This window comes from Thermobia domestica, unplaced genomic scaffold, assembly GCF_964235325.1.
Source record: "Thermobia domestica unplaced genomic scaffold, izTheDome1.hap1.1 HAP1_SCAFFOLD_1366, whole genome shotgun sequence".
Lineage (NCBI taxonomy): Eukaryota > Metazoa > Arthropoda > Insecta > Zygentoma > Lepismatidae > Thermobia > Thermobia domestica.
In genome coordinates, this window is record NW_027657076.1 from 1325 (window position 1) to 23261 (window position 21937).

The 21937-nt window shown below is 38.4% G+C and overlaps 1 non-coding gene across 1 annotated transcript; it reads right to left on the reverse strand.

The window, feature by feature from the left end:
- Positions 1-9215: 9215 nt before the first annotated feature.
- On the reverse strand, positions 9216-9334 carry LOC145677765 (5S ribosomal RNA). The gene has a single exon (XR_014129988.1). It is a non-coding gene; the product is annotated as a 5S ribosomal RNA (ribosomal RNA).
- Between the last annotated feature and the right edge of the window lie 12603 nt (positions 9335-21937).

Consider the following 21937-nt stretch of genomic DNA (forward strand, 5'->3'; position numbering starts at 1 on the left):
GGAAAGCAGAAGCCTGCATATCATATTATTTAACAGTTGAAAGTGAACTGCCATTTTAAGTTTGATTTTGATCAGATGAGTGCAGTTCAACTCGTCGACAATTGTGAAGATTCTCGAGGTTAGGGACCATCCATTTTGTGCTTTGTAATGAAAATGGCTGCAGCCAAACTTCTCTGATCTGAATGAAACTTGGCATGATGATACATCTTGACCTGCTCTACAAGTTTATTTAGTATTTTCCGTTGCGCAGGCTTTTGCTTCTCCAGGTTCTCCCATGGAACTGAGAAACGTATTCAGTCGAACTTCTGCGGTAAGTCAGTATATCATCCTGAGAAGTTTGATCGAGATAGCAGAGGTTCGACTATTCGTTTTTCAATTCCATGTGATATTACAACACGGTGAACTAAATTTATATAGAAACACTTTGATTTTGTTTTGTTTTTTGCTAGCATTAAACTGAGAAAATGTTATTGAATAGACAGAGAACACCACTCAAAGAAAAGTACATCATAAGAATATATATATGGTTGCTGTGGTTCTCGGTTTAATTTGCTAGTTAAGAAACTTGCTCTAAATAAGTACATCTTACAGGTGAAAAACTAAGCCAGGCGATAGAATTAAATATAAAGTTATACACTTTTATTTTACGTTTACTAGTGTTGGGTTACTACTGTAAAATAAGTCAGTATATATGAAAGATAACTGTATTAGGTACTATTTTCCACCGGCGGTGTATTCTTGCATAGTGTACTTAATGTTTACAAGCGGGGCGCTACTAGTATGGATGCATGACAAGTGCTATTGAAACTCGAAAACTAACTGGTTTCCACTACCCTTGCTTATACGTATACCCGCGTCGCCTTCGCTCCTGTTCACTTTGGACGCACATTCTTGCTATCGCTCAGGCCCCCAGCTTTCTCCTGTTTTGGCTCCCTTAAATAGTATTCGTGCTTTTTATTGGCCACCTGGCAAAGCACTTGTAATGATTTTACACCAGTAACTCTAAAATACATGTGTATTACTTTATTTAATTCTGTCGTCTGCAGAATTTTTTTTTTTTTTCGTACAAATATGCCTTTTCATGCAGAACACTGAATTTTGCCTGTAAATTTTTGAGAATATGCTGTGACGAAACTTGAGCACCGTTCTTCTTTTCTTTCTTATCACGAGTCTTCTTTAGCCTAATGAGCACAATCATCACACGATAACGACTATTCTTTTCATTTAACTTGTAAACAAGTTGAACTAATAATAATAATTGATGTACAAAGGAGAAGTGTCCTACATATTTGAGGTAAAAAATAAAATAAATATACTTCTACTTCATCCGTGTTTACAAAGTTAAATGTTATCGATTTACAAAAAATGGTCACCTATCCACACACTGACCAGGCTCGACACTGCTTGACCATACATATTAAAACATCGGTCCCACTGAATACACAAGTAGTAAGCACATTCACATAAAAATAATTAGGATTACAGTATATAAAATGTGTTAATTAAAATAGCAAATGCCTTACCTTATCACAGGCGATCCAAAGCCACTGCACATCATCTGCTACGCACACTATATTCCTCCAATATTTCACTCACTTCCTATATCACGCAACAGAAAATATTAATAAAATTCACTTAGCAACATTTTCATTTTTAATCAACAATACGTATAACAATTAAGAATAAAATTAATTGTGAGCACATTGTTATAATTAGAATACTGTTTTTATTCGTTTACAAATATGGGATTAATATAGAGCTGGCAGCAACAATATATACAACTCATCCTGTATGTATCGTAAATCCTAACTTGAGAAGACATCTCTGACGCAAACAATGAGACAAGAAATCAAATACTATATCCGACACATTTGGGGTTTATTGAACTTCAATGTTGGAAGATACCACCTTGTCGGTAGTACAAATGTAATATCCTTACAACACGCGGAACTTTTGCCAGGCATATCTAGGAATTTGGGAAGATTAATTGATATCCTTAATGTGCAATGTATGATTATGACGCATTGTTATGTACACGCAGACGGAACCAGGACAATCTATAGATGACATTTGCACTGTGTTTGGACAATTTGTTCGCAGAAAGTAACCGTTTTTGTCTATGAATACTTGAGAACATGGAAGGTATGAGATATACATTTTATGCGCAAATATTATAATACAAATCATTGTTAGTTTGGTGGATGCGTGAAAGAAAGAAAAGGAGTAGATTTTTGCAGACGTCCGGATATAAAGCGAGAACTGAGAATACGCATCTATAACATCTATTTTCTTTGTGTTAATGATATCGATGAACTAAACGGGGAAACTAAAATACAACTGTTTGCAGTATAATTCGAAGTATAGTCAAGTGCAGAGGCGTACTCACGGGGTGTCCACCGGGTGCGGACTCCTCGCAAAAGTTCCTAAGTGAACATACATTTGCAGACTTTCTCATTAAATGTAGTTATTAACAGGGAAAATATTGATGTATCATCAATATAAATCTGATCTTACACTTCATCTGTACTCTGTCTGTATCATGTTTTTGTGAAAAAGTAAGTGGAATATTTATCGTGTTTTCGAATGCAGAATAATAGTATATAGACATAGTGGCTTGTAGTATTGGAACCTTGCCCCCCGAAGCTTGGATCCCTTAGAAGAAAAAAAAAAATGCATGCGCGCCTGGTGAAATGGTTAACGAATTCAGTTCACTCGATGAATCGACAGATAGTAATACACATTTCGACAGATCGACAGCATTCGACAGATACAGACATATGAAAGTAGCACAAGAATTAGGCGAAAGTCCGTGCGTTTCCTCAATTCACGTAGGAAACAACAGAAAATATCAACTACCATAAAATAATCCGTATATATATTTAATTTATTTGGAATAAAATAAATATAGAAACAACCTGTTCATACATAACTACGGTAAGTGCGTTAATTGCTAACGTAAGAACAAATATGAAACAAGGCACAAAATAAAAAAGAAAAATAAAGTTAAAGGGAATAAATATTTAGGCTTGATTGTCATTCGTATTAAGAAGCTGGGTAATAAAATGTTAAAATCTACAGAAAATTATGAAATTAAATCAGGATTTGAAATAAAAGTCTATACATTGGAAGTAGGCCAGGGAGTTTGCAAGGCAGATGTGTGCGACACGCGTTACTTTATAGATTCCCTTCATTGAACTATAGTAAGCAGTACGAAGATGGTACTTTGCGTATAATCACAGGAAGGATTGAAGTTAATTACCATGGTAATATAATTATTTATTGATAAGTATTTCCATGTTAAATTATGAAAATTATAAGCACAAGGAGGGTGAAAAAGTAGTGTGACCGACTTAGCAATGACTGAAACATAAAATAGAAAAGCGAATAAAAACAAATGCCTTTTGAGTTATGTGGAATAAAGTTTCTTCTAGCCAGTAAGGAAGAATAGGATCTGGTGCATTCATTGAATACCTGAAAAAAATCGTTTATCAAAATAGAAGGAAACACACTTATCGTTGTGGCAACTACGAACTTCTGTTTACCTCAGCCCGCCTCAGCAAGTGCTTTCTATCCGGTCCGCGCTCCGTAACCAAACTCAACGCTGCCTGCCAGCGAAAATTTCATTCTTCAGTATCGTTGAGTTTATTGCAGAAAGCAATGGCAGATACGGCATCAGCACCTGCAGCCCCGGCACAGGCTTCTCCTAAGAAGTCTGCAAAGCCTAAGAAACCAAAAACAACACCTTCTCATCCAAGAACATCAGAAATGGTGAACAACGCCATCAAGAATTTGAAGGAAAGGGGAGGAAGTTCACTGCAAGCTATTAAGAAATACATCTCTCAGAACTACAAAGTGGATGCCGAGAAGCTTGCTCCATTTATCAAGAAATACTTGAGAAGTGCAGTTGCTTCTGGGTCTTTGGTTCAGACCAAGGGAAAAGGTGCATCTGGATCGTTTAAGCTTAGTGCTTCATCGCTGAAGGAGAAGCCTGAAGGTGGATCTTCAACCAAGGCGAAACGATCAGCATCAAAGGAGAAGAAGCCTGCGAAAAAGCCAGCAGCTAAACGTCCCAAGAAGACTGGTGAAAAGAAAAAGGCTGCTGCTCCCAAACCTAAGAAATCACCATCTAAAGTGAAGAAGGCAAAAACTCCCAAGAAGCCAAAGGCCCCGAAGCCAAAGAAGGCTACAGCAAAACCGAAAAGTGCTAAGAAGGCTGCACCAAAGAAGAAGTAAATGTGTCAGTAAATCATCTGACATTTTAAAACGGCTCTTTTTAGAGCCATCAAATACTTTGAGAAGAGTAAAATTGTGCTTTTCCTATCATTATCACATGTTCATTCATAGCAATGTATAGTATACACGCAAGGGACTTTGAGTTTTCTTTTTAACCGAAGCACTTCTTGATGTAAGTGCTTTATAACAGAGGGGAATTGAGGGTGGGGAAAGAAAGCTTTCACGGGTGTCAAGAATGGTGTACTCGAAAAAAAATGGGGAACACATTACGTAATGTCAATTTGTGATCACTTACTTTTTCCTTGTTCCTATCTTCAAGTAGCGAAACAGTACAGAAAACGCACTTAATGCATTTGTTAGAAAAACTTTTGCAGGCTGACTGGGTTCGATTCTCGGTGGGAGCTCAAATGTTTCGCATTGCACGTTAATAAGTAGGTCCACGTTTGAAACAGCCTTGCTGCTGAAAGGGACACTAAACTAAAATCAACTCTTTTCAAGGCTGGGGTGAAAGAAATGTTCGAACTTATTACAACTCGTGAAAGTGAAGTAGACTGTTTCAATTTAACGTCGTACTATTATGATTTTTATGATAAAGGAGACGGGTGATTACGCCTAATGAATGATGGAAATACTGGTGTAATGAGAAAGTGTTAGGAAAAGGGAACACGCTAATAACCACGGATACCGTCTTATAATTCGTAATATTGCTATAAAGAAAAATAGTAACACCAGCAGAAATGTAGGTGTACAATTGAACTGATGTTAAGTACAAACAGACACTTAAAGAAAGTTTAGTTTAACGTTTGCATTCAACAGCAGCGACCTCTGAGAAAATATTACTTTTGCTACCTTGGAAGAAGTACATATTTCGCCTGCGAGTTCTATGAGATTAATAACGTTGAGAAGGGCAAACAGTGGTTGAATCGAAGTTAACTTATGCAACATATGGCAAAATCGAATCCTTGACCACATAAAACGAAGATAATCAATCGGTAAACATAGGGGAAAACTAAAGAATATACTTGAAAGATAGGATGATATACGAAACGAGAGGAAAACGAAGGTAGATGTATTAACTATGCAACATACGGCGTGAGAATTTAAAAAAAAAAGATAACAAGTATGGACAAGATCCTTGTTAGGATAACAGCATCTCTAAGTAGTGTATTGGTCCTAAAAAGGACCGTTTTTGAACTCAGTGCCAGAACTTCAAACTTAAGCACGTTCCCCACGGATGCGGCGAGCAAGCTGAATGTCCTTAGGCATGATTGTGACTCTCTTTGCGTGAATAGCACACAAGTTGGTGTCTTCGAAAAGCCCTACAAGGTAAGCTTCACTTGCCTCCTGTAAAGCCATGACAGCTGAGCTTTGGAAGCGAAGATCTGTCTTGAAATCTTGTGCAATTTCTCGGACGAGTCGTTGGAAGGGCAGCTTGCGGATGAGCAATTCAGTGCTCTTCTGGTAACGACGAATTTCTCGGAGAGCCACAGTACCAGGCCTGTAACGATGGGGCTTTTTCACTCCACCGGTAGCTGGAGCACTCTTTCTTGCAGCTTTGGTGGCAAGCTGCTTTCGAGGAGCTTTGCCTCCAGTAGATTTCCTAGCTGTCTGCTTGGTACGTGCCATTGCAACTGTCACGACTTGTTTCAAATAATTGCGCGCTGAATGAAGTCAAGTTATATAAAGAGCAAAACCGTTAAATCAAGCTATTTCTCATTGGATAAAGTCAGTCGAAAAGGACAGTTCTCATTGGCTTAGACACGTTTTGTGTTTTTCCTCCGTGCTTTCCCTGCATGATCGAAGGAACAAAACCACGAGTCTTGGGCTGCTTGGGCTTGTATTTCTCGTGTGTGGTGAGCGAAGCAGTAACATATCGAAATGACAGGACGTGGAAAAGGAGGCAAGGGTCTTGGCAAAGGAGGTGCCAAGCGCCACCGTAAAGTTCTTCGTGACAACATCCAGGGTATCACCAAACCCGCTATTAGGCGTCTTGCTCGCCGTGGTGGTGTGAAGCGTATCTCTGGTCTCATTTATGAAGAGACCCGAGGAGTATTGAAAGTATTCCTGGAGAACGTAATCAGAGATGCTGTTACATACACAGAACACGCCAAGAGGAAGACAGTGACAGCTATGGATGTTGTGTATGCCTTGAAGAGGCAAGGAAGAACCCTGTACGGTTTCGGAGGTTAAGTTGGGGTTCCTCCTATTTTGGATATAAAATTGGCATAAACGGCTCTTTTCAGAGCCAACAAATTTATATAAAGGGAAAGATTTACTTTGTGCGATTTTCTGTTAGATTATAAGAATTCGTGTAACTACATTAAAGCCTTTTGATGCACACAAAATTACAGACGTAGAGAGATTAATTTGAGAAAATCATACGTTTTTTTTTACATTATGTACGTTCATGTATACGTATTCATATGTAGCAGTATTAATGCTGGAGAAGGGGTTCTGGTTGGAAATTGGCGATTTGTTGGAAGTAGCGAGCATGAGAGATGCGAAACGCAAGTCGGAATTTCTGTTCTGACAGTAGGATGTACGTATAGAGGCTTATACAACTTCTATACTGTGCTGTGAGGGGCGAATAATGCGTTAGAAACCTGAATCTTGTCCTTTATCTTGTTTACGTGGTCTTGGGTTCGATTTTTTTCTTTTGCGGTAGTGTCTATTGTGATTTACATGTAAATTAATGACACTTCGTAGCGGGTTAGTAAAATAAAGAGTAATACAAATATGAGATGTAGGTTAATGCATTGTATACTTCACATTATTTACTAAAGAAAGGCAGTAGTTACAAGAAACCTAGGCTCGCTCGTTGGGCACAGTAGCAAATGAGTTCTGAGATCAGAGAATAAGAGTAGTTGCGTATTACAAACCATATACATATAACACATATCACACAAATATGAATATCGACCTTGCAAAGAATAAATCGTACTTAAGTGTGCATTTAATGTCATTACTATGTTGCAAAAGAAATTTAGGAAAGTTTTTTGATCCGCTCTGTTCATGATGTCATTGGGGCATAGTAATGAACAATAATAAATGTCGAGAACATATTGAACAGAGTAATTTCAGCCAAGCCAACGCAAGAGAGAAACATGAGTGCTTTAAGAATGTTGGAAATTCCTTTGTCTAGCATGAAGTACATGAGAATATGTGGTATGAGGTTTTCTTCCATTGCTGAGAATCTGGGCTCGACTGTCCTGTCCTCTGGGTAATATGAGCCCGATGTACGCAAATATCAAAAAAATGTAGCTAGCGACAATACAAAAGGTAATGATCTTATAATTAATAATGTAGTGGGAACTAAGCACATCGCTGTTTGGAGTATTCTAAAGATAGTGTGACTTCCTATGGGCTTCAATTACGATCGACGACTACACATACTAATTAATCGAATAGCAGCGAGAATTTCGAATGACACTAAGCAACTATCTCAGACACTTTTGATGAGTCTGTATATCGAAAACAATTCATTTCAATCGTAAATCTCCTCTATAAAGGGGTTTGTGGCCCTCATAAGGGCCGATTTGTATGAGATATAGGTCTTACATTTATGCCTTCTTCTCAGTTTTCTTGGGCAGAAGTACAGCTTGAATGTTGGGCAAAACACCACCCTGAGCGATTGTAACTCCAGACAACAACTTGTTTAATTCCTCGTCGTTACGGATAGCTAACTGCAGATGACGTGGAATAATCCTAGTCTTCTTGTTGTCACGAGCAGCGTTGCCTGCCAACTCAAGAACTTCAGCTGCCAGGTATTCCATGACTGCAGCCAAATACACGGGAGCGCCAGCACCAACTCGTTCGGCATAGTTACCCTTTCGCAAAAGACGATGGATTCTGCCTACTGGGAATTGAAGGCCAGCCCTGCTGGAGCGGGACTTGCTCTTTCCCTTGACTTTTCCACCTTTGCCGCGACCAGACATTGTTCAATATTCTTTCGTAATAAGATGAGAGGAAAAATTGCGGCCTCCCATGAATCAAGTCAGTTTTGTTACTACTTCAAGCGTGCACCCGAGTGCATCAAATGAAAAGCAAGGCAGTTGGCGCGAATTGAAACACGTACTGTAATTTAAATGAAGTCGATAAATCGGCGGACACATCTAATTTTGCTGAACGAGTGAGTCATCATGCCACCAAAAACTAGCGGAAAGGCTGCAAAGAAGGCTGGTAAAGCCCAAAAGAATATCTCCAAGGGAGATAAGAAGAAGAAGAGGAGGAGGAAGGAGAGCTATGCCATTTACATCTACAAAGTTTTGAAGCAAGTGCATCCTGACACTGGCATATCTAGCAAAGCTATGAGTATCATGAACAGCTTTGTTAATGACATCTTCGAGCGTATTGCTGCTGAAGCTTCTCGTTTGGCCCATTACAATAAGCGGTCAACTATCACCAGCCGGGAAATCCAAACAGCTGTGCGCCTTCTTTTGCCTGGTGAACTTGCCAAGCACGCTGTAAGTGAGGGTACGAAGGCTGTTACCAAGTACACAAGCTCTAAGTAAAAATCTTCTTCAAGATTTTTCATTTCAAACGGTCCTTGTCAGGACCAACACATTATTCGAAAGAGTTAAATCACGAAATTTGCTTCATTCTGTTATGTAGAAACACCTTGAAATCCAATTTCTATATGCTGTTAGTAAAAAAGTAAAGCACATAGCGGAGATGTGTCGTGCTTGTATACGAAAGGCATTTACTCGCCGGAGATCTACACTTAGTCATAATAATTTACTTTTAAAAAGTGGTAATACATTCCGTGTTAAGTATAGTAGTAGGTGCACACGGATCGGAAATCAGGTTATTTTAATGTGCCGTGCAAATAAACAGGCTGTTAGTGTAAGAAATAGTGGGTATAACGCTTAGAATATCGATTAATCGCTATGAAATAATGTTGATAAATTATCTCTTGAAAGTACTATAAAATTAATGTTTCTAGTATTTTCGTACTTGAAGGATAATGAAATTTGAAAAAGAGATGCCAACAGCACCTGGTGTTCCCAGGCGGTCACCCATCCAAGTACTGACCAGGCCCGATGCTGCTTGACTTCGGTGATCGGACGAGAACCGGTATATTCAGCATGGTATGGCCGTTGGCAACTACCTTTTCTTCAATGTCCTGTTAAGGAAGTATGTTTTAAGTAAGAATTGACATTATTAACTATAAAGGCAAGCATATTAACGTCGTTAACATTACTTGGAATATACTAATATTCGAATAAATATTTGAATGTTCGAATGATGAGTGATTCGGATGTTCATAGTGCCACTATGTCCTATCGAGTTTACTATCACGAACCACGTATGAAATTGTATATAAATAAATAAAAATAAATCCTTTATTAAGTATTGATTACAGGAAAAAGGCAAACTTACATTCTTTAATGTACACAATGAAATGTATGAAAGATATTTTTAAGATATGTTTCACTTACCCTTTATAACGCAAGGTAGTTTTCAGTGTAGCATCCTCTTCAGCTGCGAGATAACGTAAGGCAGATGATCATTCAGTCGTGAAGCACTAAAATGTAATATACATTTTAACTATTATCGATAAGAATTATTTACTGCAGGGATGCAAATAAAGTGAGGCAAATTAGTAAATAAAAACCGATACTGTAACTGATAATGTAATTACGTATCTGTATTAGTTGTATATACAGTAATCGCACGATTATCCGCGGAGTTGGATGTTGGCATAATCGCGCATAATCAGCAGTATGAGCAGAAAAGGGAAATGAAATGAAATCTTTAGATTTACGTCGCATACTTATACCGGTTACGCTAAAGGAGACGGTGATGATGAGTACTGAATGAAGAAAGTGGGAGGAAACGGGAGAAACCCGAGAAAACCCATGAGCACGGTCTTTATGCACGACAAAGTTCACACGGCACGAGCTGGGATTGAACCAGGGACCCCAAGCACCGGAGGCCAAAAAAGGGACAAAAAGTCTTTCGTGCAACTTTCGTTTTCGGTAAAAAGTTTACACATAATTTAGAAAGAGTAGTTTTCTGGTCTTTTTATTTCACAAGTTGGTTCATGTCTATATTTTTTACATGCATAAAAAATTTTTCAACTCCCTTGCTTAGTTCCTGTTAAAGACCTCTACCTCTGATTGTATTTTTTGCACATATTCTTATTGTTTTCAGACAACATTTCTAAGAGCGTAATTTATCGTCAGCAAGAAAAGAAAAGGAAAGCCTCGGATAGTGGAATGTGTACTGTATATATATATATATATATATATATATATATATATATACGTATTAGTATATAGTTTTATTTTATACGTCTCCTATTATTACACAATGTGCAGATATTGTGAAAGCGCAAGTAAATATGTATAACTCCCCGTTCTGCACTTAATAACTTGAAAGAAGTTCGGGGAAGGTAGTGTAACAGAAAGTGCAAACAGAAATGAGGGTTTACAGGCATTTAATATTATTCCGTAGTAGTATGATTTTTTGTAAATATATATATATATATATATATATATATATATATATATATATATATATATATATATATATATATATATATATATATATATATATAAACATACATATTCAATGATATAGTAAGAGGTTAGCAGCACTGATAGAACTGCAGAAAGTACAAAACCGTTAATAAGAAAGAGAGAGAGATGGTGGCCGCTTTTGTGCTTTTCATTGGCTAATTCCGAATTGCGCGCGAATACGTACGAGATTTCTTTCTTTTTCCTCTTCGCAGCCCAGATGTTGCCAATTAGAAGTTTTTAGTACTACATTTGTATGAAAATGTTGCCTTTAAGAAATGTGGTTTGCATACGGAGAAAAGAGCAAAATGAATATTTATCTTAGTGGGCATGAAAAAAGACGAAACATTTTGCAAGATGGACACACGAACTTCCTTAATGCAGGCGTTCAGTACATTATTGTAAAGAAAAAAACACTAAAAAGAATTACTTCAATATCCCTAGCAACATTCAACAATTCATAGAGAAAAATCTTTATTTTGAGAACAATGGAAAACTATGTAATTGTAGATAACTACTAAATTTAATGATTAAGGAAAACGTTTAGGCCCGGCCCTTCAGAAAGAAAGTGCACAGAATTTTCTCTCATGGAAGCAATTGCAAAATCAACATTTTGTTTGCAGTTATAATTAGAGGATCTATATACAGGGTGTTCGAAAAAGAATGTATCCTCTTGAAAGAAAATATTCTCTGGGCCCCTAATCCTTTATATACCGAAAGGAAGTTTGTATAGCATTTTTTCTTACCTTCGTTAGAAGAATTGAAAGTGACTACTATCGTGACACGGGAGATATTTGATCGATAGTCGAATTACTCCCATGCTCGAATGAACACGTCTCTTGTAAGGAGAGGAAAGGCTTCTGTGATCCGCTATCGCAGCTGTGTCATATCTGCAGAGAATGTTAGGACACAAACGTGATCTTTGAGAGCCTCGTGAAAAGAAGTCGCATAGTATCATGTGTGGAGACATCGGGGCCATCTGAAGAACGCTTCATCATTAGGACCAAGGGCGAGTTACGAAACACTCTGGGATATATTTATTAACATAACTTCTCGTCATTCTGCAAGTGTGGTGGAGCTCCATCCTATTGGAAAAGGAAACCTCGGGAGCCCTCTTCATGTGTAGGTATCGTTCACATCTGAAGCATGTGAAGATAGATTACTGTACTATCGTGTACCTAAAATCATTTTCTACGAATACGAACATGTCTACACTGAAGGCAGTGCAGCTCTTTTTCTCTTTTTTTTTTGGTCATGTATTGTAACGCGGGGCAATGCACACAATAACATGTAATGTTGTGTATCATCATAAAGGGCCAGGGCGATGATTGGATCTTGATGGACGTGGAGAACTGATAGGTGATGTGAGTGGTATTGTGATCTATGGTTGTATGTTTACTGATGAATGCATAAGGAGAGGTGAAGGGGTTGCCTTTTTTTTTATGTCGATCGGCAGGGAAGCGATTGGGAAACTTTTGACTTTGTTTTTCAACCGAATATATTGATTGAATAGGTCGCCGACAATTTTACGGGGCGTCACGTCGTTGCCTTTTTCATGTCGATCGCGAGCGAAGCGAGCGTTTTTTTTTTTTTTTTTTTTTACCGACAATATGTATTGAATCGGTTGCCAACACCTTTAGGGGCGCGTCACGTCCTTCTTTCTGTGCTGATCGCGAGCGAAGCGAGCGCGAAATTTTTGACTTTTTTTTTTTTTTTTTTACCCACAATATTTATTCAATCGGTCGCCAACACTTTTAGGGGTGCGTCACGTCCTCTTTTCTCTGCTGATCGCGAGCGAAGCGAGCGCGAAATTTTGACCTTTTTTTCTCTTTTTAATTCTTTTTTTTTTCTTTAAGAAAAAATATTGATTTCATAGGTCGCCAACATTTTTACGGGATGGAACATCGTTTATTTGTTTTTCCAACCGTCTTTCTGTCTTGAGCCCCCGCCAAGTTAACTTTATGGTGGACAAAAACTATGTGCGGTGGGTTACCGCGGGGTTCTCCCGTTTCCTCCCACTTTCTTCATTCCACCACCATTTCAATCATTTCTCATAATCAGCGCCTCTTTTAGCCTAAGCGGCATAACGTGGGACGTAAAACAAAGATTTCCTTTAGTTGCTTTCTGTCTTGATTACGAGCGCGAAATTTTTTACTTTTTTTTTCTTTCTTTTGATATTATTCATTTAATAGGACGGCAACACCTTTACGGGCCGCCGCGTCGTCGTTTACACTTCTTCAGCCCATATTCTTTCTGCTTGTTCGTTTTCCGGCATCTTGTTATCACCGCCCGCGGGAATGCCTATGTCTTTCATCGCTTTTTGAAGCAAATCTTTAATAAATATGCACTCTCACATTTCTACTAATATGCATACCACAGTGGATAGACTGTAACTAGGAAAGCAGAAGCCTGCATATCATATTATTTAACAGTTGAAAGTGAACTGCCATTTTAAGTTTGATTTTGATCAGATGAGTGCAGTTCAACTCGTCGACAATTGTGAAGATTCTCGAGGTTAGGGACCATCCATTTTGTGCTTTGTAATGAAAATGGCTGCAGCCAAACTTCTCTGATCTGAATGAAACTTGGCATGATGATACATCTTGACCTGCTCTACAAGTTTATTTAGTATTTTCCGTTGCGCAGGCTTTTGCTTCTCCAGGTTCTCCCATGGAACTGAGAAACGTATTCAGTCGAACTTCTGCGGTAAGTCAGTATATCATCCTGAGAAGTTTGATCGAGATAGCAGAGGTTCGACTATTCGTTTTTCAATTCCATGTGATATTACAACACGGTGAACTAAATTTATATAGAAACACTTTGATTTTGTTTTGTTTTTTGCTAGCATTAAACTGAGAAAATGTTATTGAATAGACAGAGAACACCACTCAAAGAAAAGTACATCATAAGAATATATATATGGTTGCTGTGGTTCTCGGTTTAATTTGCTAGTTAAGAAACTTGCTCTAAATAAGTACATCTTACAGGTGAAAAACTAAGCCAGGCGATAGAATTAAATATAAAGTTATACACTTTTATTTTACGTTTACTAGTGTTGGGTTACTACTGTAAAATAAGTCAGTATATATGAAAGATAACTGTATTAGGTACTATTTTCCACCGGCGGTGTATTCTTGCATAGTGTACTTAATGTTTACAAGCGGGGCGCTACTAGTATGGATGCATGACAAGTGCTATTGAAACTCGAAAACTAACTGGTTTCCACTACCCTTGCTTATACGTATACCCGCGTCGCCTTCGCTCCTGTTCACTTTGGACGCACATTCTTGCTATCGCTCAGGCCCCCAGCTTTCTCCTGTTTTGGCTCCCTTAAATAGTATTCGTGCTTTTTATTGGCCACCTGGCAAAGCACTTGTAATGATTTTACACCAGTAACTCTAAAATACATGTGTATTACTTTATTTAATTCTGTCGTCTGCAGAATTTTTTTTTTTTTTCGTACAAATATGCCTTTTCATGCAGAACACTGAATTTTGCCTGTAAATTTTTGAGAATATGCTGTGACGAAACTTGAGCACCGTTCTTCTTTTCTTTCTTATCACGAGTCTTCTTTAGCCTAATGAGCACAATCATCACACGATAACGACTATTCTTTTCATTTAACTTGTAAACAAGTTGAACTAATAATAATAATTGATGTACAAAGGAGAAGTGTCCTACATATTTGAGGTAAAAAATAAAATAAATATACTTCTACTTCATCCGTGTTTACAAAGTTAAATGTTATCGATTTACAAAAAATGGTCACCTATCCACACACTGACCAGGCTCGACACTGCTTGACCATACATATTAAAACATCGGTCCCACTGAATACACAAGTAGTAAGCACATTCACATAAAAATAATTAGGATTACAGTATATAAAATGTGTTAATTAAAATAGCAAATGCCTTACCTTATCACAGGCGATCCAAAGCCACTGCACATCATCTGCTACGCACACTATATTCCTCCAATATTTCACTCACTTCCTATATCACGCAACAGAAAATATTAATAAAATTCACTTAGCAACATTTTCATTTTTAATCAACAATACGTATAACAATTAAGAATAAAATTAATTGTGAGCACATTGTTATAATTAGAATACTGTTTTTATTCGTTTACAAATATGGGATTAATATAGAGCTGGCAGCAACAATATATACAACTCATCCTGTATGTATCGTAAATCCTAACTTGAGAAGACATCTCTGACGCAAACAATGAGACAAGAAATCAAATACTATATCCGACACATTTGGGGTTTATTGAACTTCAATGTTGGAAGATACCACCTTGTCGGTAGTACAAATGTAATATCCTTACAACACGCGGAACTTTTGCCAGGCATATCTAGGAATTTGGGAAGATTAATTGATATCCTTAATGTGCAATGTATGATTATGACGCATTGTTATGTACACGCAGACGGAACCAGGACAATCTATAGATGACATTTGCACTGTGTTTGGACAATTTGTTCGCAGAAAGTAACCGTTTTTGTCTATGAATACTTGAGAACATGGAAGGTATGAGATATACATTTTATGCGCAAATATTATAATACAAATCATTGTTAGTTTGGTGGATGCGTGAAAGAAAGAAAAGGAGTAGATTTTTGCAGACGTCCGGATATAAAGCGAGAACTGAGAATACGCATCTATAACATCTATTTTCTTTGTGTTAATGATATCGATGAACTAAACGGGGAAACTAAAATACAACTGTTTGCAGTATAATTCGAAGTATAGTCAAGTGCAGAGGCGTACTCACGGGGTGTCCACCGGGTGCGGACTCCTCGCAAAAGTTCCTAAGTGAACATACATTTGCAGACTTTCTCATTAAATGTAGTTATTAACAGGGAAAATATTGATGTATCATCAATATAAATCTGATCTTACACTTCATCTGTACTCTGTCTGTATCATGTTTTTGTGAAAAAGTAAGTGGAATATTTATCGTGTTTTCGAATGCAGAATAATAGTATATAGACATAGTGGCTTGTAGTATTGGAACCTTGCCCCCCGAAGCTTGGATCCCTTAGAAGAAAAAAAAAAATGCATGCGCGCCTGGTGAAATGGTTAACGAATTCAGTTCACTCGATGAATCGACAGATAGTAATACACATTTCGACAGATCGACAGCATTCGACAGATACAGACATATGAAAGTAGCACAAGAATTAGGCGAAAGTCCGTGCGTTTCCTCAATTCACGTAGGAAACAACAGAAAATATCAACTACCATAAAATAATCCGTATATATATTTAATTTATTTGGAATAAAATAAATATAGAAACAACCTGTTCATACATAACTACGGTAAGTGCGTTAATTGCTAACGTAAGAACAAATATGAAACAAGGCACAAAATAAAAAAGAAAAATAAAGTTAAAGGGAATAAATATTTAGGCTTGATTGTCATTCGTATTAAGAAGCTGGGTAATAAAATGTTAAAATCTACAGAAAATTATGAAATTAAATCAGGATTTGAAATAAAAGTCTATACATTGGAAGTAGGCCAGGGAGTTTGCAAGGCAGATGTGTGCGACACGCGTTACTTTATAGATTCCCTTCATTGAACTATAGTAAGCAGTACGAAGATGGTACTTTGCGTATAATCACAGGAAGATTGAAGTTAATTACCATGGTAATATAATTATTTATTGATAAGTATTTCCATGTTAAATTATGAAAATTATAAGCACAAGGAGGGTGAAAAAGTAGTGTGACCGACTTAGCAATGACTGAAACATAAAATAGAAAAGCGAATAAAAACAAATGCCTTTTGAGTTATGTGGAATAAAGTTTCTTCTAGCCAGTAAGGAAGAATAGGATCTGGTGCATTCATTGAATACCTGAAAAAAATCGTTTATCAAAATAGAAGGAAACACACTTATCGTTGTGGCAACTACGAACTTCTGTTTACCTCAGCCCGCCTCAGCAAGTGCTTTCTATCCGGTCCGCGCTCCGTAACCAAACTCAACGCTGCCTGCCAGCGAAAATTTCATTCTTCAGTATCGTTGAGTTTATTGCAGAAAGCAATGGCAGATACGGCATCAGCACCTGCAGCCCCGGCACAGGCTTCTCCTAAGAAGTCTGCAAAGCCTAAGAAACCAAAAACAACACCTTCTCATCCAAGAACATCAGAAATGGTGAACAACGCCATCAAGAATTTGAAGGAAAGGGGAGGAAGTTCACTGCAAGCTATTAAGAAATACATCTCTCAGAACTACAAAGTGGATGCCGAGAAGCTTGCTCCATTTATCAAGAAATACTTGAGAAGTGCAGTTGCTTCTGGGTCTTTGGTTCAGACCAAGGGAAAAGGTGCATCTGGATCGTTTAAGCTTAGTGCTTCATCGCTGAAGGAGAAGCCTGAAGGTGGATCTTCAACCAAGGCGAAACGATCAGCATCAAAGGAGAAGAAGCCTGCGAAAAAGCCAGCAGCTAAACGTCCCAAGAAGACTGGTGAAAAGAAAAAGGCTGCTGCTCCCAAACCTAAGAAATCACCATCTAAAGTGAAGAAGGCAAAAACTCCCAAGAAGCCAAAGGCCCCGAAGCCAAAGAAGGCTACAGCAAAACCGAAAAGTGCTAAGAAGGCTGCACCAAAGAAGAAGTAAATGTGTCAGTAAATCATCTGACATTTTAAAACGGCTCTTTTTAGAGCCATCAAATACTTTGAGAAGAGTAAAATTGTGCTTTTCCTATCATTATCACATGTTCATTCATAGCAATGTATAGTATACACGCAAGGGACTTTGAGTTTTCTTTTTAACCGAAGCACTTCTTGATGTAAGTGCTTTATAACAGAGGGGAATTGAGGGTGGGGAAAGAAAGCTTTCACGGGTGTCAAGAATGGTGTACTCGAAAAAAAATGGGGAACACATTACGTAATGTCAATTTGTGATCACTTACTTTTTCCTTGTTCCTATCTTCAAGTAGCGAAACAGTACAGAAAACGCACTTAATGCATTTGTTAGAAAAACTTTTGCAGGCTGACTGGGTTCGATTCTCGGTGGGAGCTCAAATGTTTCGCATTGCACGTTAATAAGTAGGTCCACGTTTGAAACAGCCTTGCTGCTGAAAGGGACACTAAACTAAAATCAACTCTTTTCAAGGCTGGGGTGAAAGAAATGTTCGAACTTATTACAACTCGTGAAAGTGAAGTAGACTGTTTCAATTTAACGTCGTACTATTATGATTTTTATGATAAAGGAGACGGGTGATTACGCCTAATGAATGATGGAAATACTGGTGTAATGAGAAAGTGTTAGGAAAAGGGAACACGCTAATAACCACGGATACCGTCTTATAATTCGTAATATTGCTATAAAGAAAAATAGTAACACCAGCAGAAATGTAGGTGTACAATTGAACTGATGTTAAGTACAAACAGACACTTAAAGAAAGTTTAGTTTAACGTTTGCATTCAACAGCAGCGACCTCTGAGAAAATATTACTTTTGCTACCTTGGAAGAAGTACATATTTCGCCTGCGAGTTCTATGAGATTAATAACGTTGAGAAGGGCAAACAGTGGTTGAATCGAAGTTAACTTATGCAACATATGGCAAAATCGAATCCTTGACCACATAAAACGAAGATAATCAATCGGTAAACATAGGGGAAAACTAAAGAATATACTTGAAAGATAGGATGATATACGAAACGAGAGGAAAACGAAGGTAGATGTATTAACTATGCAACATACGGCGTGAGAATTTAAAAAAAAAAGATAACAAGTATGGACAAGATCCTTGTTAGGATAACAGCATCTCTAAGTAGTGTATTGGTCCTAAAAAGGACCGTTTTTGAACTCAGTGCCAGAACTTCAAACTTAAGCACGTTCCCCACGGATGCGGCGAGCAAGCTGAATGTCCTTAGGCATGATTGTGACTCTCTTTGCGTGAATAGCACACAAGTTGGTGTCTTCGAAAAGCCCTACAAGGTAAGCTTCACTTGCCTCCTGTAAAGCCATGACAGCTGAGCTTTGGAAGCGAAGATCTGTCTTGAAATCTTGTGCAATTTCTCGGACGAGTCGTTGGAAGGGCAGCTTGCGGATGAGCAATTCAGTGCTCTTCTGGTAACGACGAATTTCTCGGAGAGCCACAGTACCAGGCCTGTAACGATGGGGCTTTTTCACTCCACCGGTAGCTGGAGCACTCTTTCTTGCAGCTTTGGTGGCAAGCTGCTTTCGAGGAGCTTTGCCTCCAGTAGATTTCCTAGCTGTCTGCTTGGTACGTGCCATTGCAACTGTCACGACTTGTTTCAAATAATTGCGCGCTGAATGAAGTCAAGTTATATAAAGAGCAAAACCGTTAAATCAAGCTATTTCTCATTGGATAAAGTCAGTCGAAAAGGACAGTTCTCATTGGCTTAGACACGTTTTGTGTTTTTCCTCCGTGCTTTCCCTGCATGATCGAAGGAACAAAACCACGAGTCTTGGGCTGCTTGGGCTTGTATTTCTCGTGTGTGGTGAGCGAAGCAGTAACATATCGAAATGACAGGACGTGGAAAAGGAGGCAAGGGTCTTGGCAAAGGAGGTGCCAAGCGCCACCGTAAAGTTCTTCGTGACAACATCCAGGGTATCACCAAACCCGCTATTAGGCGTCTTGCTCGCCGTGGTGGTGTGAAGCGTATCTCTGGTCTCATTTATGAAGAGACCCGAGGAGTATTGAAAGTATTCCTGGAGAACGTAATCAGAGATGCTGTTACATACACAGAACACGCCAAGAGGAAGACAGTGACAGCTATGGATGTTGTGTATGCCTTGAAGAGGCAAGGAAGAACCCTGTACGGTTTCGGAGGTTAAGTTGGGGTTCCTCCTATTTTGGATATAAAATTGGCATAAACGGCTCTTTTCAGAGCCAACAAATTTATATAAAGGGAAAGATTTACTTTGTGCGATTTTCTGTTAGATTATAAGAATTCGTGTAACTACATTAAAGCCTTTTGATGCACACAAAATTACAGACGTAGAGAGATTAATTTGAGAAAATCATACGTTTTTTTTTACATTATGTACGTTCATGTATACGTATTCATATGTAGCAGTATTAATGCTGGAGAAGGGGTTCTGGTTGGAAATTGGCGATTTGTTGGAAGTAGCGAGCATGAGAGATGCGAAACGCAAGTCGGAATTTCTGTTCTGACAGTAGGATGTACGTATAGAGGCTTATACAACTTCTATACTGTGCTGTGAGGGGCGAATAATGCGTTAGAAACCTGAATCTTGTCCTTTATCTTGTTTACGTGGTCTTGGGTTCGATTTTTTTCTTTTGCGGTAGTGTCTATTGTGATTTACATGTAAATTAATGACACTTCGTAGCGGGTTAGTAAAATAAAGAGTAATACAAATATGAGATGTAGGTTAATGCATTGTATACTTCACATTATTTACTAAAGAAAGGCAGTAGTTACAAGAAACCTAGGCTCGCTCGTTGGGCACAGTAGCAAATGAGTTCTGAGATCAGAGAATAAGAGTAGTTGCGTATTACAAACCATATACATATAACACATATCACACAAATATGAATATCGACCTTGCAAAGAATAAATCGTACTTAAGTGTGCATTTAATGTCATTACTATGTTGCAAAAGAAATTTAGGAAAGTTTTTTGATCCGCTCTGTTCATGATGTCATTGGGGCATAGTAATGAACAATAATAAATGTCGAGAACATATTGAACAGAGTAATTTCAGCCAAGCCAACGCAAGAGAGAAACATGAGTGCTTTAAGAATGTTGGAAATTCCTTTGTCTAGCATGAAGTACATGAGAATATGTGGTATGAGGTTTTCTTCCATTGCTGAGAATCTGGGCTCGACTGTCCTGTCCTCTGGGTAATATGAGCCCGATGTACGCAAATATCAAAAAAATGTAGCTAGCGACAATACAAAAGGTAATGATCTTATAATTAATAATGTAGTGGGAACTAAGCACATCGCTGTTTGGAGTATTCTAAAGATAGTGTGACTTCCTATGGGCTTCAATTACGATCGACGACTACACATACTAATTAATCGAATAGCAGCGAGAATTTCGAATGACACTAAGCAACTATCTCAGACACTTTTGATGAGTCTGTATATCGAAAACAATTCATTTCAATCGTAAATCTCCTCTATAAAGGGGTTTGTGGCCCTCATAAGGGCCGATTTGTATGAGATATAGGTCTTACATTTATGCCTTCTTCTCAGTTTTCTTGGGCAGAAGTACAGCTTGAATGTTGGGCAAAACACCACCCTGAGCGATTGTAACTCCAGACAACAACTTGTTTAATTCCTCGTCGTTACGGATAGCTAACTGCAGATGACGTGGAATAATCCTAGTCTTCTTGTTGTCACGAGCAGCGTTGCCTGCCAACTCAAGAACTTCAGCTGCCAGGTATTCCATGACTGCAGCCAAATACACGGGAGCGCCAGCACCAACTCGTTCGGCATAGTTACCCTTTCGCAAAAGACGATGGATTCTGCCTACTGGGAATTGAAGGCCAGCCCTGCTGGAGCGGGACTTGCTCTTTCCCTTGACTTTTCCACCTTTGCCGCGACCAGACATTGTTCAATATTCTTTCGTAATAAGATGAGAGGAAAAATTGCGGCCTCCCATGAATCAAGTCAGTTTTGTTACTACTTCAAGCGTGCACCCGAGTGCATCAAATGAAAAGCAAGGCAGTTGGCGCGAATTGAAACACGTACTGTAATTTAAATGAAGTCGATAAATCGGCGGACACATCTAATTTTGCTGAACGAGTGAGTCATCATGCCACCAAAAACTAGCGGAAAGGCTGCAAAGAAGGCTGGTAAAGCCCAAAAGAATATCTCCAAGGGAGATAAGAAGAAGAAGAGGAGGAGGAAGGAGAGCTATGCCATTTACATCTACAAAGTTTTGAAGCAAGTGCATCCTGACACTGGCATATCTAGCAAAGCTATGAGTATCATGAACAGCTTTGTTAATGACATCTTCGAGCGTATTGCTGCTGAAGCTTCTCGTTTGGCCCATTACAATAAGCGGTCAACTATCACCAGCCGGGAAATCCAAACAGCTGTGCGCCTTCTTTTGCCTGGTGAACTTGCCAAGCACGCTGTAAGTGAGGGTACGAAGGCTGTTACCAAGTACACAAGCTCTAAGTAAAAATCTTCTTCAAGATTTTTCATTTCAAACGGTCCTTGTCAGGACCA